Genomic DNA, 8,858 nt, shown 5'->3' with positions numbered 1-8,858 from the left:
ATCACACCTGCACCGCTTCTTGTTTTATTTGAGGATCCGTCGACGTATATGTTCCATTCAATGGGGATTTCCGGGATGTCTATGAATTCTGCGATGAAATCAGCCAGGTGTTGTGATTTGATGGCTGTCCGTGCCTCATATTGGAGGTCGAACTCGGACAACTCGATTGCCCATTGTAGGATTCTTCCTGCCAGATCTGTTTTCTGTAATATCCCTTTTATGGGCTAGTTGGTCCGAACTTTGATGGTATGTGCCTGGAAGTATGGGCGAAGTCGCCGGGATATGAGTATCAGAGCGTATGCAAATTTTTCTATTTTCTCGTAGTTCAGCTCTGACCCCTGTAGTGCTTTACTAATGAAGTAGACGGGTTGTTGTCCTCTATCGTCTTCTCAAATCAGCGCTGAGGCTATTGCCCGACTTCCTACTGCGAGGTATAGTATGAGTGATTCTCCCTCTTGTGGTCGAGATAGGATAGGTGGTTGCCCCAAGAATTCTTTTGCATCTCCTTTTAGGATCGTGCCAATATTAGTTGTTTTATTCGAGGTGTCTCCAATCTGCACTCTTTTTACTTCTCCCTCGGGTTGTGGTCGGAGCTCTTCTCATCTCTGAGCTCCACCGAGCTCGGTTGTATGGAACTCTCTTGCTTCACCTTGGAGGTTTAGACTTTCGTTGTAACAGCGACGCGCCATCTTTTGATCTGCTCTTATTGTAGCTATCCCTTCTGTAGTTGGAAATTTCATACGTAGATGCGGAGTCGAAACTATTGTGCTGAGCTGATTTAACGTTGTCCGACCTATCAGGGCATTATAGGTTGAGCTTACATCGACCACAATGTAGTCTATCTTGAGTGTTTTAGATTTGTTCCCCTTCCCGAAGGTTGTATGCAGCGACACGTATCCCAGTGGTTGAACTGGGACATCTCCCAGTCCGAACAGACTGTTTGGGTATGCTCTTAGCTCTTTCTCTTTTAGGCCGAGTTTGTCGAAGGCAGTTTTGAATAAGATGTCAGCAGAGCTTCCCTGGTCGATTAGTGTGCGGTGGAGGTTGGCGTTTGCCAATATGATCGTGATGACCATGGGGTCGTCGTGTCCCGAGATGATTCCGAATGCATCTTCTTTGGTAAACATGATTGACGGGATGTCTGGCATCTCCTTCTGTCCTTCGATATGGTATACCTCTTTGAGGTGTCGCTTGCGGGATGATTTGGAGATTCCTCCCCCAGCAAATCCACCGTGTATCACGTGGACATGTCTTTCTGGTGTGCGAGGCGATCGTTCAGATCGTCCGACGTCCTCATCCCTCCTTCTTTTCCTTGGTTCTTCGTCCCGGTTGGCCAAGAACCGATCTAACTTTCCTTTTCGTACTAATTTTTCTATGACGTTTTTCAAGTCGAAACATTTGTTGGTGGAATGCCCTTGAAGTCGGTGATATTCACAGTACTCATTCCGATTTCCCCCTCCTCTTTTGCCTTTAAGTGGCCGAGCTGGAGGGATATTTTCCGTATGGCAGACTTCTTTGTAAACGTCTACCAAGGATACCCTAAGAGGGGTGTAGTTGTGATATTTCTTGATTTTCTCTCCGGATCGATCTTCCTTTTTCTTGGATTTTTTATCTCGGTAGGCAGAACCAGACCTTGAGGCTTCGCCAAGTCGAGATTTTTCCTCCATGTTAATGTACTTCTGCGCTCGTTCTTGTACTTCATCTAGGGATGTCGGGTATCTTTTTGATATTGATTGGATGAATGGTCCTTCTCGCAGGCCATTTATGAGGCCCATGATGGCAGCTTCTGTTGGTAGATTTTGTATGTCCATGCATATTTTGTTGAATCTCTCCATGTAGTTGCGAAGACATTCTCGGTCTCCTTGCTTGATCCCGAGTAAGCTGGGTGCGTGTTTGGCTTTGTCCTTTTGTATGGAGAATCGAGCCAGGAACTTTTTGGCCAGGTCGTCGAAACTCGAGATGGATTTTGGAGGTAGGTTGTCGAACCATATAATGGCTGTCTTGGTGAGAGTTATTAGAAAGGCTTTGCAACGAACTGCATCTGAGGCATCGGTGAGGTACATTCTACTTCTAAAGTTGCTAAGATGATGGTTGGGGTCGGAGGTACTGTCATATAGAGTCATATCTGGAAGCTTGAAATCTTTCGGAATTTTGGTTTTCATAATTTCTCTGGTAAATGGATCTTGATCTTTCTGAGAACTATCCTCCGTGGATGGTCGAGTAGCTTTGGTTTTGAGATCAGCTTCGAGTTTTATAAGCTTATCTTCTAATTCTCGGCACCGCCTTATTTCTCGGCGTAGATCTTCTTCTTTTTCACGTCGATGTTGGGCTTCTTTCTCAAGTTGCTCCAATCGATTTTGAAGTGTTTCTATTACTCCTGGATTTGATGAATTTTTGTCTGAAACTGTAGGTCGATCTCGTATGAGATCTTCTGTGTTGGTCGGAGCCGACGTGTCAGGAGGGTGTACGGCGGTCGGAACTGATGTGTCCGATTTGTTGGACTTGGTGGTGGTGCTGATCCTGTGTCCCCGGAGGGTGGAGGTACCTGCAAGGGACTCCGATGCTTAAGTTAGCAAGGGTATTAAGCAGGTATTGAGTAGAATCAGAGTATGAGTTATACCTGGGTGGTCCAGTGTATTTATAATGGTGAGAAGTGACCTTTCTAGATAAGATAAGTTAGTTATCTTATCTTATCTTATCTTATCTTTGGGTGAGGTCAGATTATCTTCAACGGAACTGCCTTTATCTCTGTAGGCTGGGATTGCCTCTGGATTTGGGTCGTGTTCCTCTATTTGGGCCCTTTGTTTCGGCTTTCCTGTTGATTTGGCTGAGCTCTTTGAGAAGAGGTCGAATAGTCTGACCTGAAGAGGTCGGTCGCCTTGTCGCTAAACATCCCGGGTCGGTCATCTCGACCCAGGGTATGAACAGAATGCCATATTGGCTCAGAACAAAGTGTTGACTCAGCAAGTCAACATGATTTCTCAAAGTTTAAATGGATGGAAAAATGCATCCAACAGTACTAAAGAGGCAGCTTCTGAAGAAGCTTATGATCCTGAGAACCCTGCAATAGCAGAGGTAAATTACATGGGTGAACCTTATGGAAACACCTATAATTCATCATGGAGAAATGATCCAATTTTCTCATGGAAGGATCAACAAAAGCCTCAACAAGGCTTTAATAATGGTGGAAGAAACAGGCTAAGCAATAACAAGCCTTTTCCATCATCTTCTCAGCAACAGACAGAGAATTCTGAGCAGAGCCCCTCTAATTTAGCAAATTTAGTCTCTGATTTGTCTAAGGCCACCTTAAGTTTCATGAGTGAAACAAGGTCCTCCATCAGAAATTTGGAGGCACAAGTGGGCCAGTTGAGTAAGAAAGTCACTAAAACTCCTCCCAGTATTCTTCCAAGCAATACAGAAGAAAATCCAAAAGGAGAGTGCAAGGCCATTGATGTAATCAATATGACCGAATGCACAAGGGAGGAGAAGGACTAAAATCCTAGTGAGGAAGACCTCCTGGGACGTCTCTCAAACAAGAAGGAGTTTCCTATTGAGGACCTAAAGGAATCTGAGGCTCATATAGAGACCATAGAGATTCCATTAAATCTCCTTCTGCCATTCATGAGCTCTGAAGATTATTCTTCCTCTGAAGAGGATGAAGATGTAACTGGATAGCAAGTTGCTCAATATCTAGGAGCCATCATGAAGCTGAATGCCAAGGTATTTGGTAATGAGACTTGGGAAGGTGAACCTCCCTTGCTTATTAGTGAACTTGATACATGGGTTCAGCAAACTCTACCTCAAAAGAAACAAGATCCTGGGAAATTCTTAATACCCTGTACCATAGGCACCATGACCTTTGAAAAAGCTCTGTGTCACCTAGGGTCAGGTATAAATCTTATGCCACTCTCTGTAATGGAGAAGCTAGGGATCATTGAGGTACAGCCTGCCTTATTCTCATTACAATTGGCAGACAAGTCAGTAAGACAAGCTTATGGATTAGTAGAGGACGTGTTGGTAAAGGTTAAAGGCCTTTACATTCCTGCTGATTTCTTAACCGTAGACACTAGGAAGGAGGAGGATGAATGCATCATCCTTGGAAGTCCTTTTCTTGCCACAGCAGAAGCTGTGATAGATGTTAACAGAGGAGAATTAGTCCTTCAATTGTATGGGGACTACCTTGTGTTTAAGGCACACGGCTATCCTTCTGTAACAAGGGAGAGTAAGCATGCAGAGCTTCTCTTAGTACAGAGTCAAACAGAGCCCCCACAATCAAACTCTAAGTTTGCTGTTGGAAGGCCACAACCAAACTCTATGTTTGGTGTTGAACCCCCATATCCAAACTCTAAGTTTGGTGTTGAGAGTCCACAACATTGACCTGATCACCTTTGTGGCTCCAAGAGAGCCCACTGTCAAGCTAGTGACACTAAAAGAGCGCTTGTTGGGAGGCAACCCAATTTTATTTATCTAATTTTATTTTATTTTCATTGTTCTTTTATGTTTTATTAGGTTCATGATCATGTGGAGTCACGAAAAAAATACTAAAATTAAAAATAGAATAAAAAATAGCAGAAGAAAAATCACACCCTAGAGGAAGGACTTATTGGCGTTTAAACGCCAGTAAGGAGCATCTGGCTGGCATTCAATGCCAGAACAGAGCATGGATCCGGTGCTGAACGCCAGAAACAAGCAACATGTTGGCGTTTGAACGCCAGAAATATGCCCTGAGGAAAGCTGGCGCTGAACGCCAGTAACAAGCATGGAACTGGCGTTCAATGCCAGAAACATGCTACACATGGGCATTGAACGCCCAGAATGAGCATCACTTCGGCGTCTAAACGCCAGAATTACATGCTAAGCCATGTTACATGCCTAATTGGTGCAGGGATGTAAATCCTTGACACCTCAGGATCTGTGGACCCCACAGGATCATCTCAGGATCTGTGGATCCCACAAGATCCCCACCTACCATATTCTCACCTTACCACCTAATAATCCTATAACACACTTTCCCAAAAATCCTTCACCAATCACCTCAATCTCTCTTCCCAATTACCCCCTTCACTACTCACATCCTTCCACTCTTTCCCATAAACCCACCTACCTTCAAATTCAAATTTCTTTCCCACCCAAACCCACCCTAAATGGCCGAACCTACCCTCTCTCCTCTCCCTATATAAACCCCTCCATTCTCCTTAATTTTCACACAACACAAACCTCTCTTCTCCTTCTTGGCCGAATACACCTCTCCTTCTCTCCTCCATATTTTCTTCTTCTTCTTCTTCTTTTCTTTCTTCTCTTGCTCGAGGGCGAGCAATATTTTAAGTTTGGTGTGGTAAAAGCATAAGCTTTTGTTGTTCCATTACCATTGATAGCACCTAAGGCCGGAGAATCTTCTAGAATAGGGAAAGGGAAGACAAAAGCTTCTACCTCCGAGTCATAAGAGATGGAAAGATTCATCTCCAAAGCCCATCAAAACCACTTCTATGATATTGTGGCCAAGAAGAAGGTGATCTCTGAGGTCCCTTTCAAGCTCAAGAAAAATGAGTACCCGGAGATCCGACATGAGATCCAAAGAAGAGGTTGGGAAGTTCTAACCAACCCCATCCAACAAGTCGGAATCTTAATGGTTCAAGAGTTTTATGCCAATGCATGGATCACTAGGAACCATGATCAAAGTAAGAACCCGAACCCAAAGAATTATCTTACAATGGTTCGGGGGGAAATACTTAGATTTTAGTCCGGAAAATGTGAGGTTGGCGTTCAACTTAACCATGATGCAAGGAGATGCACGGCCCTACATGAGAAGGGTCAACTTTAATCAAAGGTTGGACCAAGTCCTTATGGACATATGTGTGGAAGGAGCTCAATGGAAAAGAGACTCCAAAGGCAAGCCGGTTCAACTAAGAAGACTGGACCTCAAGCCTGTGGCTAGAGGATGGTTGGAGTTCATTCAACGCTCCATCATCCCCACTAGCAACCGATCTGAAGTTACTGTGGATCGGGCCATCATGATTCATAGCATCATGATTGGAGAGGAAGTAGAAGTTTATGAAGTCATCTCCCATGAATTCTACAAAATAGTCGATAAGTCCTCTACTTTGGCAAGGCTAGCTTTTCCTCATCTTATTTGCCATCTATGTTACTCAGCTGGAGTTATCATAGAAGGAGACATCCTCATTGAGGAGGACAAGCCCATCACTAAGAAAAGGATGGAGCAAACAAGAGAGCCCACTCATGGAACCCAAGAGACGCATGAGGAAGCTCATCACCAAGAAATCCCAGAGATGCCTCAAGGGATGCACTTTCCTCCCAATAACTATTGGGAACAACTCAACACTTCCTTAGAAGATTTGAGTTACAATGTGGATCAATTAAGGGTGGAACATCAAGAGCACTCCATCATTCTCTATGAAATTAGAGAAGATCAAAGAGCAATGAGAGAGGAGCAACAAAGGCAAGGAAGAGACATAGAAGAACTCAAGGACATCATTGGTTCTTCAAGAAGAAAGCGCCACCATCACTAAGGTGGATTCATTCCTCGTTCTTATTTTTTTTCTTTTCTTCGGTTTTTATGCTTATTATGTCATCTATATTTGTGTCTCTACTTCATGATCATTAGTGTTTAGTAACTATGTCTTAAAGTTATAAATAAAGTCCATGAATCATTCACCTCTCTTAAAAGAAAAATGTTTCTAATTCAAAAGAGCAAGAAGAACATGATTTTCGAATTTATCCTTGAATTTAGTTTAATTATATTGATATGGTGACAATACTTTTTGTTTTCTGAATGAATGATTGAACAGTGCATATTTTTGATCTTGTTGTTTATGAATGTTAAAATTGTTGGCTCTTAAAAGAACGATGAACAAAGAAAAATGTTATTGACAGTCTGAAAAATCATGAAATTGATTCTTGAAGCAAGAAAAAGCAATGAAAAAGCAAAAGCTTGCGAAAAAAATATTTGGCAAAAAAATAGAAAGAAAAAGAAAAAGCAAGCAGAAAAAGCCAATAGCCCTTAAAACCAAAAGGCAAGGGTAAAAAGGATCCAAGGCTTTAAGCATCAATGGATAGGAGCGCCCAAGGAAATAAAATCTAGGCCTAAGCTGCTAAATCAAGCTGTCCCTGACCATGTGCTTGTGGCATGCAGGTCCAAGTGAAAAGCTTGAGACTAAGTGGCTAAAGTTGTGATCCAAAGCAAAAAGAGTGTGCTTAAGAGCTCTGGACACCTCTAACTGGGGACTCTAGCAAAGCTGAGTCACAATCTGAAAAGGTTCACCCAGTCATGTGTCTGTGGTATTTATGTATCTGGTGGTAATACTGGAAAACAAAATGCTTAGGGCCACGGCCAAGACTCATAATAGTAGCTGTGTTCAAGAATCAACAAACTTAACTAGGAGAATCAATAACACTATTTGAAATTCTAAGTTCCTATAGATGCCAATCATTCTAAACTTCAAAGGAGAAAGCGAGATGCCAAAACTGTTCAGAAGCAAAAAGCTACAAGTCCCGCTCATCTAATTAGAATTAATATTCATTGATATTTTGGGATTTATAGTATATTCTCTTTTTTTATCCTAATTGATTTTCAGTTGCTTGGGGACAAGCAACAATTTAAGTTTGGTGTTGTGATGAGCGGATAATTTATACGCTTTTTAGCATTATTTTTAGGTAGTTTTTAGTATGATCTAGTTACCTTTAGGGATGTTTTCATTAGTTTTTATGCTAAATTCACATTTCTGGACTTTACTACGAGTTTGTGTGTTTTTCTGTGATTTCAGGTATTTTCTGGCTAAAATTGAGGGACCTGAGCAAAACTCTAATAGGAGGCTGACAAAGGACTGCTGATGCTGTTGGAATCTGACCTCCCTGCACTCAAAATGGATTTTCTGGAGCTAAAGAACTCCAAATGGCACGCTCTCAACAGCGGTGGAAAGTAGACATCCAGAGCTTACCATCAATATATAATAGTCCATACTTTATTCGAGATTTGATGATGTAAACTGGCACTCAACGCCAGTTCCATGCTGCATTCTGGAGTCAAACCCCAAAAACACGTCACGAACCAGAGTTGAACGCCCAAAACACGTTACAACTTGGCGTTCAACTCCAAGAGAAGCCTCAGCTCATGGATAGATCATGCTCAGCCCAAGCACACACCAAGTGGGCCCCGGAAGTGAATTTATGCATCAATTACTTACTTTTGTAAACCCTAGCAGCTAGTCTAGTATAAATAGGACATTTTACTATTGTATTCAGTGTCTTTTGACCACGTTACATCTTTGGTCTCGGTTTTATTCCATTATTCATCTTAGGAGACTATTGATCACATTTTGGGGGCTGGCCATTCGGCCATACCTGAACCTTCATCACTTATGTATTTTCAACGGTGGAGTTTCTACACACCATAGATTAAGGGTGTGGAGCTCTGCTGTACCTCTAGTTTTAATGCAATTACTACTATCTTTTATTCAAATTCAATCTTATTTCTGTTCTAAGATACTACTCGTACTTCAACCTGATGGATGTGATGATCCGTGACACTCATCATCATCCGTCCCCATGAACGCGTGCCTGACAACCACTTCCGTTCTATAAGCAAAAGCTAGAGTGTATATCTCTTGGATTCCTGATGCACGACGCATGGTTGCCCTCGCCTGACAACCGAGCCTTCCATTCCGTGATATCAGAGTCTTCGTGGTATAAGCTAGAATTGATGGCGGCATTCATGAGAATCCGGAAAGTCTAAACCTTGTCTGTGGTATTCCGAGTAGGATTCTGGGATTGAATGACTGTGATGAGCTTCAAACTCGCGATTGTTGGGCATGATGACAAACGTAAAAGAATCAAGGGATTCT

Source organism: Arachis hypogaea, chromosome 6 (genome assembly GCF_003086295.3).
Source record: "Arachis hypogaea cultivar Tifrunner chromosome 6, arahy.Tifrunner.gnm2.J5K5, whole genome shotgun sequence".
Taxonomy (NCBI): domain Eukaryota; kingdom Viridiplantae; phylum Streptophyta; class Magnoliopsida; order Fabales; family Fabaceae; genus Arachis; species Arachis hypogaea.
The sequence above is the reverse complement of the archived record's forward strand: the minus strand, read 5'-3'. Positions refer to the sequence as shown.